This window comes from Arachis hypogaea, chromosome 1 (genome assembly GCF_003086295.3).
Source record: "Arachis hypogaea cultivar Tifrunner chromosome 1, arahy.Tifrunner.gnm2.J5K5, whole genome shotgun sequence".
NCBI classification, from domain to species: domain Eukaryota; kingdom Viridiplantae; phylum Streptophyta; class Magnoliopsida; order Fabales; family Fabaceae; genus Arachis; species Arachis hypogaea.
In genome coordinates, this window is record NC_092036.1 from 84,679,751 (window position 1) to 84,690,209 (window position 10,459).

General features: G+C 38.6%; 1 non-coding gene across 1 annotated transcript; it reads right to left on the reverse strand.

Moving 5' to 3' along the window:
• Positions 1-7,455: 7,455 nt before the first annotated feature.
• LOC112711853 (small nucleolar RNA R71) lies at positions 7,456-7,559 on the reverse strand. Its single transcript, XR_003157613.1, has one exon. It is a non-coding gene; the product is annotated as a small nucleolar RNA R71 (small nucleolar RNA).
• Between the last annotated feature and the right edge of the window lie 2,900 nt (positions 7,560-10,459).

The following is a 10,459-nucleotide window of genomic DNA, read 5'->3' on the forward strand; positions in this document are numbered from 1 at the left end:
CTGTCGGTTCTCGATCATGTCGGAATAGAATCTCTTGATTCTTTTGCATTTGTCATCACGCCCAACAATCGCGAGTTTGAAGCTCGTCACAGTCATTCAATCCCGGAATCCTACTCGGAATACCACATACAAGGTTTAGACTTTCTGGATTCTCATGAATGCCGCCATCAATTCTAGCTTATACCACGAAGACTCTGATCTCACGGAATGGAAGGCTCGGTTGTCAGGCGAGGGCAACCATGCATCGTGCATCAGGAATCCAAGAGATACACACTCTAGCTTTCGCTTGTAGAACGGAAGTGGTTGTCAGGCACGCGTTCATAGGGACGGATGATGATGAGTGTCACGGATCATCACATCCATCAGGTTGAAGTACGAATGGTATCTTAGAACAAGAATAAATCGATTTGAAAAGAAAATAGTAGTAATTGCATTAAAACTTGAGGTACAGCAGAGCTCCACACCCTTAATCTATGGTGTGTAGAAACTCCACCATTGAAAATACATAAGTAATGAAGGTTCAGGCATGGCCGAATGGCCAGCCCCCAAAACGTGACACAGGATCAAAAATACAATCCCCGATGAAAATACAATAGTAAAAGGTCCTATTTATACTAGACTAGCTACTAGGGTTTACAGAAATAAGTAATTGATGCAAAAATCCACTTCCGGAGCCACTTGGTGTGTGATTGGGCTGAGCTTGAATGCCAAGTTGTAACGTGTTTTTGGCGTTCAACTCTAGTTCGTGATGTGTTTCTGGCGTTTGACTCTAGAATGCAGCATGGAACTGGCGTTGAGCGCCAGTTTACATCGTCTAATCACGAATAAAGTATGGATTATTATATATTGCTGGAAAGCTCTGGATGTCTACTTTCCAACGCCGTTGAGAACGCGCCATTTGGATATCTGTAGCTCCAGAAAATCTATTTCGAGTGTAGGGAGGTCAGAATCCAACAGCATCAGCAGTCCTTTGTTAGCCTTTTATCAGAGTTTTGCTCAGGTCCCTCAATTTCAGCCAGAAATTACCTGAAATCACAAGAAAAACACACAAACTCATAGTAAAGTCCAAAAATGTGAATTTAGCATAAAAACTAATAAAAACATCCCTAAAAGTAACTAGATTATACTAAAAACTACCTAAAATCAATGTCAAAAAGCATATAAATTATCCGCTCATCAACTTCCCAAAATAACGGTTGTTGAGTCCTAATCTTAGCCTTAACTCTGTGATAATTGTTCTTATTAGGAATTTACCTTAGAAGTTATATATGAGTAGTAGTAATTAGTATCTCTATTTTGATTTTATCTCCAATTAAGCTATAATTTATTTTTCTCATCATCATCAAACATGAATAAAATAGTAGCTTTTTAGAATAAGGAGTCAATATTTTTTTGAGTTTTTAATATGGAAAATTCTAATTATTTATATGTGGTGGAAATACTTTTTGTCTTCTGTATGAATGCCTGAACAATGCATATTTTTTATATTGAATTTTAGGAATGTTAAAATTGTTGGCTCTTGAAAGAATGATGAACAAGAGAAATGTTATTGATGATCTGAAAAATCATGAAATTGATTCTTGAAGCAAGAAAAAGCAGTGAAAAAAAGGAGCAGCAGAAAAAGCCAATAGCCCTTTAAACTAAAAGGCAAGGGTAAAAAGGATCCAAGGCTTTGAGCATCAATGGATAGGAGGGACCAAGGAAATAAATCCAGGCCTAAGCGGCTAAATCAAGCTGTCCCTAACCATGTGCTTGTGGCATGCAGGTCCAAGTGAACAGCTTGAAACTGAGTGGTTAAAGTCGTGATCCAAAGCAAAAGAGTGTGCTTAAGAACTCTGGACACCTCTAATTGGGGACTTTAGCAAAGCTAAGTCACAATCTGAAAAGGTTCACCCAGTTTTGTGTCTGTGGCATTTATGTATCCGGTGGTAATACTGGAAAACAAAGTGCTTAGGGCCACGGCTATGACTCATAAAGTTGCTGTGTTCAAAAATCAACATACTAAACTAGGAGAATCAATAATACTATCTGAATTATGAGTTCTTATGGATGCCAATCATTCTGAATTTCAAAGGATAAAGTGTGATGCCAAAACTTTTCAGAAGCAAAAAGCTACTAGTCCCGTTCATCTAATTAGAATCTGAGCTTCACTTAAAACTCTGAGATATTATTTCTTCTTGATCTTCTTTTATCCTATTTTATTTATCTAGTTGTTTGGGGACAAGCAACATTTTAAGTTTGGTGTTGTGATGAGCAGATATTTTATACGCTTTTTGGGGGTAATTTCATGTAGTTTTTAGTATGTTTTAGTTAGTTTTTAGTATATTTTTATTAGTTTTTAGGCGAATTTCATATTTTTGGACTTTACTATGAGTTTATGTGTTTTTTTATGATTTCAGGTATTTTCTGGCTGAAATTGAGGGAGCTGAGCAAAAATCTGATTCAGGCTAAAAAAGGACTGCTGATGTTGTTGGATTCTGACATCCCTGCACGCGGAATGGATATTTTGGAGCTTCAGGAATCTAATTGGAGCGCTCTCAATTGGGTTGGAAAGTAGACATCCAGGGCTTTCCAGCAATATATAATAGTCTATACGTTTTTCGAAGATAAACGACATAAACTGGCGTTTAACGCCAATTCCATGTTCCTTTCTGGCGTTCAACGCCCGAAACAGGTTGCAACTTGAAGTTAAACGCCCAAAACAGGTTACAACCTGACGTTTAACTCCAGAAACAGCTCAGAAACGTGAAAAGCTCAAGTCTCAGTCCCATCACACACCAAGTGGGCCCTAGAAGTGGATTTCTGCACTATCTATATTAGTTTACTCATTTTCTGTAAACCTAGGTTACTAGTTTAGTATTTAAACAACTTTTAGAGATTTATTCTAGACCTCATGACATTTTTAGATCTGAACTTTGTACTCTTTGACGACATGAGTCTCTAAACTCCATTGTTGGGGGTGAGGAGCTCTGCTGTGTCTCGATGGATTAATGCAATTATTTCTGTTTTCTATTCAAACACGCTTGTTTCTATCTAAGATATTCATTCGCACTTCAATATGATGAATGTGATGATCCGTGATTTCTATCTAAAATCATATTTCTGGTCTTTACTATGCGTTTGTGTATTTTTCTGTGATTTCAGGTATTTTCTGGCTAAAATTGAGGGACCTGAGAAAAAATCTGATTCAGAGGCTGAAAAAGGACTGCAGATGGTGTTGGATTCTGACCTTCCTGCCCTCGAAGTGGATTTTCCATAGCTATAGAACTCCAAATAGCGTGCTCTCAATTGCGTTGGAAAGTAGACATACAGGGCTTTCCAGCAATATATAATAGTCCATACTTTGTGCTAGTTTTAAAGACATAAAATGGCGTCAAAACGCCAGCTCTCTGCCCTTTTCTGGCATCAAAACGCTAGAACTGGCATAAAAGTTGGAGTTAAACGCCCAAACTGGCACCAAAGCTGGCGTTTAACTCCATGAATAGCCTATGCACGTGAATGATTCAATGCTCAGCCCCAGCACACACCAAGTGGGCCCCAGAAGTGGATTTCTGCACTACCTATCTTAGTTTACTCATTTTCTGTAAACTGATGAGCGGATAATTTATACGCTTTTTGGCATTGTTTTCATATAGTTTTTAGTAAGTTTAAGCTACTTTTAGGGATGTTTTCATTAGTTTTTATGTTAAATTCACATTTCTGGACTTTACTATGAGTTTGTGTGCTTTTCTGTGATTTCAGGTAAATTCTGACTGAAATTGAGGGATTTGAGCTAAACTCTGAAGAAGGCTGACAAAAGGACTGCTGATGCTGTTGGATTCTGACCTCCCTGCACTCGAAATGGATTTTCTGGAGCTACAGAACTCTAATTGGCGCGCTCTCAACGGCGTTGGAAAGTAGACATCCAGGGCTTTCCAGCAATATATAATAGTCCATACTTTATTCGAAGAATGACGACGTAACTTGGCGTTGAACGCCAAGTACACGCTGCTGTCTGGAGTTAAACGCCAGAAAAACGTCATGATCCGGAGTCAAACGCCCAAAACACGTCATAACCTGAAGTTTGACGCCAAGAAATGCCTCTACACGTGAATTCATCAAGCTCAGCCCAAGCACACACCAAGTGGGCCCCGGAAGTGGATTTATGCATCAATTACTTACTCATGTAAACCCTAGTAGCTAGTCTAGTATATATAGGACATTTATCTATTGTATTAGACATCCTGGATTGTATTTTGATCCTGTGATCACGTTAGAGAGGGCTGGCCATTCGGCCATGCCTGAACTCTTTGCTTATGTATTTTCAACGGTGGAGTTTCTGCACACCATAGATTAAGGGTGTGGAGCTCTGCTGTACCTCAAGTATTAATGCAATTCTATTATCTTTTATTCAATTCTCTCTTATTCTTATTCCAAGATATTCATTCGTACCCAAGAACATGATGAATGTGATGAGTCAGATTACCCTCATTATCATTCTCACTTATGAATGCGCGTGATTGACAACCATGTCCGTTCTACATGCAACAGAGCTTGAATGCGTATCTCTTAGATTCCCCAACAGAATCTTCGTGGTATAAGTTAGATAGTTGGCGGCATTCATCTAGATCCGGAAAGTCCAACCTTGTCTGTGGTGTTCCGAGTAGGATCCTGGGAGTCCGGAAAGTCCAACCTTGTCTGTGGTGTTCCGAGTAGGATTCCGATCATGAATGACCGTGACGTGCTTCAAACTTTAACCTGCTGGGCGTTGGTGACAGACGCAAAAGAGGGATTCTATTCCAGTAGGAGCGGGAACCAACCGGTGATTAGCCGTACTGTGACAGAGTGCGTTAGCATAGTTTTCACTGCGAGGATGGGATGTAGCTATCAGCCATGGGTGATGCCTCCAGACTGGTTAGCTGTGCGAGTGACAGCCGCACAGGTTATTTCCCCGTGAGGAATGAAAGTAGCCACAGTTGATGGTGAACCCCTATACAAAGCTTGCCATGGAAAGGAGTAAGAAGGATTGAGTAGAAGGAGTAGGAGAGCAGGCGTCCAAGAGCTCTACAGCATCTCCATCCGCTTATCTGAAATTCCCACCTTTGAATCTGCATAAGTGTTCTATCCCTTTTATTATTTATTTCTTTTTATTATTCCTATCCTCAAACCCATAAATAATGTTTAATTTGCCTGACTGAGATTTACAAGGTGACCATAGCTTGCTTCATACCAACAATCTCTGTGGATTCGACCCTTACTCACGTAAGGTTATTACTTGGACGACCCAGTACACTTGCTGGTTAGTTGAACGGAGTTGTGTCCACTCATGCCAATTTCTTAAATTCCATAATTTTACAATGATACCAAAAGGCACAAAATAGGGATCACAATTTCGTCCACCAAGTTTTTGGCGCCGTTGCCGGGGATTGTTCGAGTATGGACAACTGACGGTTCATCTTGTTGCTCAGATTAGGTAATTTTCTTTTCAAAAATCTTTTTCAAAATTTTTCTTTTATTTTTCGTTTTTCCAAAAATGTTTTTCGAAAAAAATCAATAAAAATACAAAAAAATTAGAAAATCATAAAAATCAAAAATATTTTGTGTTTCTTGTTTGAGTCTTGTGTTAATTTTTAAGTTTGGTGTCAATTGCATGCTTTTAAAATTTTTCTTGCATTGTTTTCGAAAATTCATGCATTCATAGTGTTCTTCATGATCTTCAAGTTGTTCTTGACAAGTCCTCTTGTTTGATCTTGATGATTTCTTATTTTGTGTCTTTTGTTGTTTTTCATGTGCATTTTTGCATTCATAATTTTCATGCATTAAAGATTTCTAAGTTTGGTGTCTTGCATGTTTTCTTTGCATCAAAAATTTTTCAAAATTATGTTCTTGATGTTCATCATGATCTTCATAGTGTTCTTGGTGTTCATCTTGACATTCATAGCATTCTTGCATGCATCTTGTGTCTTGATCCAAAATTTTCATGTTTTGGGTCATTTTTGTGTTTTTCATTCAAAATTTGATTTCAAAAATATCTTTTCCTTATTTCCCTCCAAAATTTCGAAATTTTGGGATTGACTTGGTCAAAAATTTTTAAAATTAGTTGTTTCTTACAAGTCAAGTCAAAATTTCAATTTTAAAAATCTTATCTTTTCAAAATCTTTTTCAAAAATCATATCTTTTTCATTTTTTTAGCATTTTCGAAAATTTCAAAATTATTTTTCAAAATATTTTCAAAATCTTTTTCTTATCTTTTTATCCAATTTTCGAAAAATTAGCTAACAACTAATGTGATTGGTTCAAAAATTTGAAGTTTGTTACTTTCTTGTTAAGAAAGGTTCAATCTTTAAATTCTAGAATCTTATCTTGTAGTTCCTTGTTAGTTAAGTAATTTTTAAAATTAAATCTTTTTTTTTTTTTCAAATATCTTTTTCAAATATATCTTTTTATCTTTTATCTTATCTTTTTCAAAAATTTTATCTTTTTCAAAATTTGATTTCAAAATATCTTATCTAACTTCTTATCTTCTTATCTTTTTAAAACTTTGATTTCAAATCTTTTTCAATCAACTAACTAACTCCTTGTTTGTTTCTTATCTTTTTCAAAACCACCTAACTACTTTTCCCTCTCTAAATTTTCGAAAATTCTCCCCCTCTTTTTCAAAAATTCTTTTTAATTGTTTTAAATTCTAATTTTAATCTCATCTCATCTTTAATTTTCGAAAATCACTAACCATTTTTTCAAAATTATTTTCGAAAATTTCTTTCTCTTCTCTTATTCTATTTAATTATTTAACAACTAACACTTCTCTTCACCTCTCTTCATCCACAAATCCGAACCTCCTCCTTCATTCTTCTACCCCTTTCTTCTTCTACTAACATAAGGGAATCTCTATACTGTGACATAGAGGATTCCTTTTTCTTTTCTTGTTTTCTTCTCTTTCTTATGAGCAGGAACAAGGAAAAGGGCACTCTTGTTGAAGCTGATCCGGAACCTGAAAGGACTCTGAAGAAAAAATTAAGAGAAGCTAAATTACAACAATCCAGAGGCAACCTTTTAGAAAATTTCGAACAAGAGGAAGAGATGGCCGAAAATAATAATAATAATGTAAGGAGAATGCTTGGTGATTTCACAAAGCCAACATCCAAGTTTGATGGAAGAAGCATCTCCATTCCTGCCATTGGAGCCAATAACTTTGAGCTTAAGCCTCAACTAGTTGCTTTGATGCAACAAAACTGCAAGTTTTATGGACTTCCATCTGAAGATCCCTATCAGTTCTTAACTGAATTCTTGCAAGTCTGTGATACTGTAAAGACGAATGGAGTTGATCCTGAAGTCTACAGACTCATGCTTTTCCCTTTTGCTGTAAGAGACAGAGCTAGAATATGGTTGGATTCACAACCTAAGGATAGCCTGGACTCCTGGGATAAGCTGGTCACTGCTTTCTTAGATAAGTTCTTCCCTCCTCAAAAGCTGAGCAAGCTGAGAGTGGATGTTTAAACCTTCAAACAAAAAGATGGTGAATCCCTCTATGAAGCTTGGGAAAGATACAAGCAGCTGACCAAGAGATGTCCATCTGACATGTTTTCAGAATGGACCTTATTAGATATATTCTATTATGGTCTATCTGAATTTTCGAAAATGTCATTGGACCACTCTGCAGGTGGATCTATTCACCTGAAGAAAACGCCTGAAGAGGCTCAAGAACTCATTGACATGGTTGCAAACAACCAGTTCATGTATACCTCTGAGAGGAATTCCGTGAATAATGGGGTCCCTCAGAAGAAGGGAGTTCTTGAAATTGATGCTCTGAATGCCATACTGGCTCAGAACAAAGTGTTGACTCAACAGGTCAACATGATCTCTCAAAATCTGAGTGGATTGCAACATGCATCCAACAGTACTAGAGAGGTAGCTTCTGAAGAAGCTTATGATCCTGAGAACCCTGCCATGGCAGAGGTTAATTATCTGGGTGAACCATATGGAAATACCTATAACTCATCATGGAGAAATCATCCAAATTTCTCCTGGAAGGATCAACAAAAACCTCAACAAGGTTTTAACAATGGTGGACGCAATAGGCTGAATAATAGTAAGCCATATCCATCATCTTCTCAGCAACAGACAGAGAATGCTGAACAAAACAATTCTAATTTAGCTAATATAGTCTCTGATCTGTCAAAGGCCACTTTCAGTTTCATGAATGAAACAAGATCCTCCATTAGAAATTTGGAGGCACAAGTAGGCCAGCTGAGTAAGAAAGTTATTGAAACTCCTCCCAGTATTCTCCCAAGTAATACAGAAGAGAATCCAAAAGGAGAGTGCAAAGCCATTGACTTAGTCAACATGGCCGAATGCACAAAGGAGGAGGAGGACGAAAATCCCAGTGAGGAAGACCTCCTGGGACGTCCTCCAAGCAAGAAGGAGCTTCCTAATAAGGATCCTGAGGAATCTGAGGCTCATCTAGAGACCATAGAGATTCCACTAAATCTCCTTCTGCCATTCATGAGCTCTGACTATTATTCATCCTCTGAAGAGGATGAAGATGTGACTGGAGAGCAAGTTGCTCAATATTTAGGAGCTATCATGAAGCTGAATGCCAAGCTGTTTGGTAATGAGACTTGGGAAAGTGAACCTCCCTTGCTCATTAGTGATTTGGATACTTGGATTCAGGAAACTCTACCTCAAAAGAGACAAGATCCTGGCAAGTTCTTAATACCTTGCACCATTGGCACCATGAGCTTTGAGAAAGCTCTATGTGATCTTGGGTCAGGAATAAACCTTTTGCCACTCTCTGTAATGGAGAAGCTGGGAATCATTGAGGTACAACCTGCCTTGTTCTCATTACAATTGGCAGATAAATCCATGAGAGAAGCTCATGGGATAGTAGAGGACGTGCTAGTAAAAGTTGAAGACTTTTACATCCCTGCTGATTTCCTAATCCTAGATACTAGGAAGGAAGATGATGAATGCATCATCCTAGGAAGACCTTTCCTAGCCACAGCAGAAGCTGTGATAGATGTCAACAGAGGAGAGTTAGTCCTTCAATTAAATGGAGAATACCTTGTGTTTCAAGCACATGGCAATCCCTCTGTGACAAAAGAGAGTAAGCATGAAGAGCTTCTCTCAGTTCAAGGTCAAGAAGAGCCCACACAGTCAAACTCTAAGTTTGGTGTTGTGAAGCCACAACCAAACTCTAAGTTTGGTGTTCAAACCCCATATCCAAACTCTAAGTTTGGTGTTGGGACTAGACAACATTGACTTGATTGCTCTGTGGCTCCATGAGAGCCACTGTCAAGCTATTGACATTAAAGAAGCGCTTGTTGGGAGGCAACCCAATTTTATTTATCTAATTTTATTTTATTTTGTTTCTTTGTTATTTTTGTGTTTAATTAGGTACATGATCATGAGGAGTCACGAAAAAATCAAAAAAATTAAAAACAGAGTCAAAAACAGAAGAAAAAAATTTTTCACCCTGGAGGACGCACGGGCCGGCGTTCAGCGCCCAGAAGATGCATCTGGCGGGCGTTCAACGCCAGAACAGAGCATCTTCCTGGCGCTGAACGCCCAAAACAAGCAACATCCTGGCGTTTAACGCCAGGATGCGCACGCAGAGGACAATCTGGCGCTGAACGCCAGAAACAAGCTTGAAACTGGCGTTCAACGCCAGAATCAAGCATCACATGGGCGTTTAACGCCCAGAACATGCACCAATGGGCGTTTGAACGCCAAAATGGTGCATGAAGGCAATTTACACGCCTATAGGGTGAAGGAATGGTATTTCTTTTCACCTCAGGACCTGTGGACCCCACAGGATTCCCACCTCAGGATCTGTGGACCCCACAGGATCCCCACCTACCTTTTCTTTTAATCCTATTCACACTCTCCTAATCCAAATCTCATTCTCAATGTCACCCTTCCCAAAAACCTTCACCAATCACATCAATTTCTCTTCCCAATTACCCCATGCACCATTCACATCAACCTCCTCTTCCCCATAAACCCCACCTACCTCCATTACATTCAAATTCAATTTCCCACCCATTCCCACCCAAAAATGGCCGAAACCTAACCCCCCCACCCTCCCTATAAATACCTCTCCTTTCTTCTTTATTTTCACACAACACTACCCATTCTTCTCTCCTATAGCCGAAACCACTTCTCTCCCTCTCTTCCACTTTCTCTTCTTCTTCTTCTTCTTCTACTCTTCTTTTCTTTTTGCTCGAGGACGAGCAAATTTTAAGTTTGGTGTGGTAAAAAGCCTAGCTTTTTATTTTTCATTCACCATCAATGGCACCCAAGACCGGAGTTTCCTCAAGAAAAGGAAAAGGGAAGGCAAAAGCTTCCACTTCCGAATCATGGGAAAAGGAGAGATTCATCTCCAAGAGCCACCAAGACCACTTCTATGATGTTGTGGCAAAGAAGAAGGTGATCCCTGAGGTCCCCTTCAAGCTCAAAAAGAATGAGTATCCGGAAATCCGAC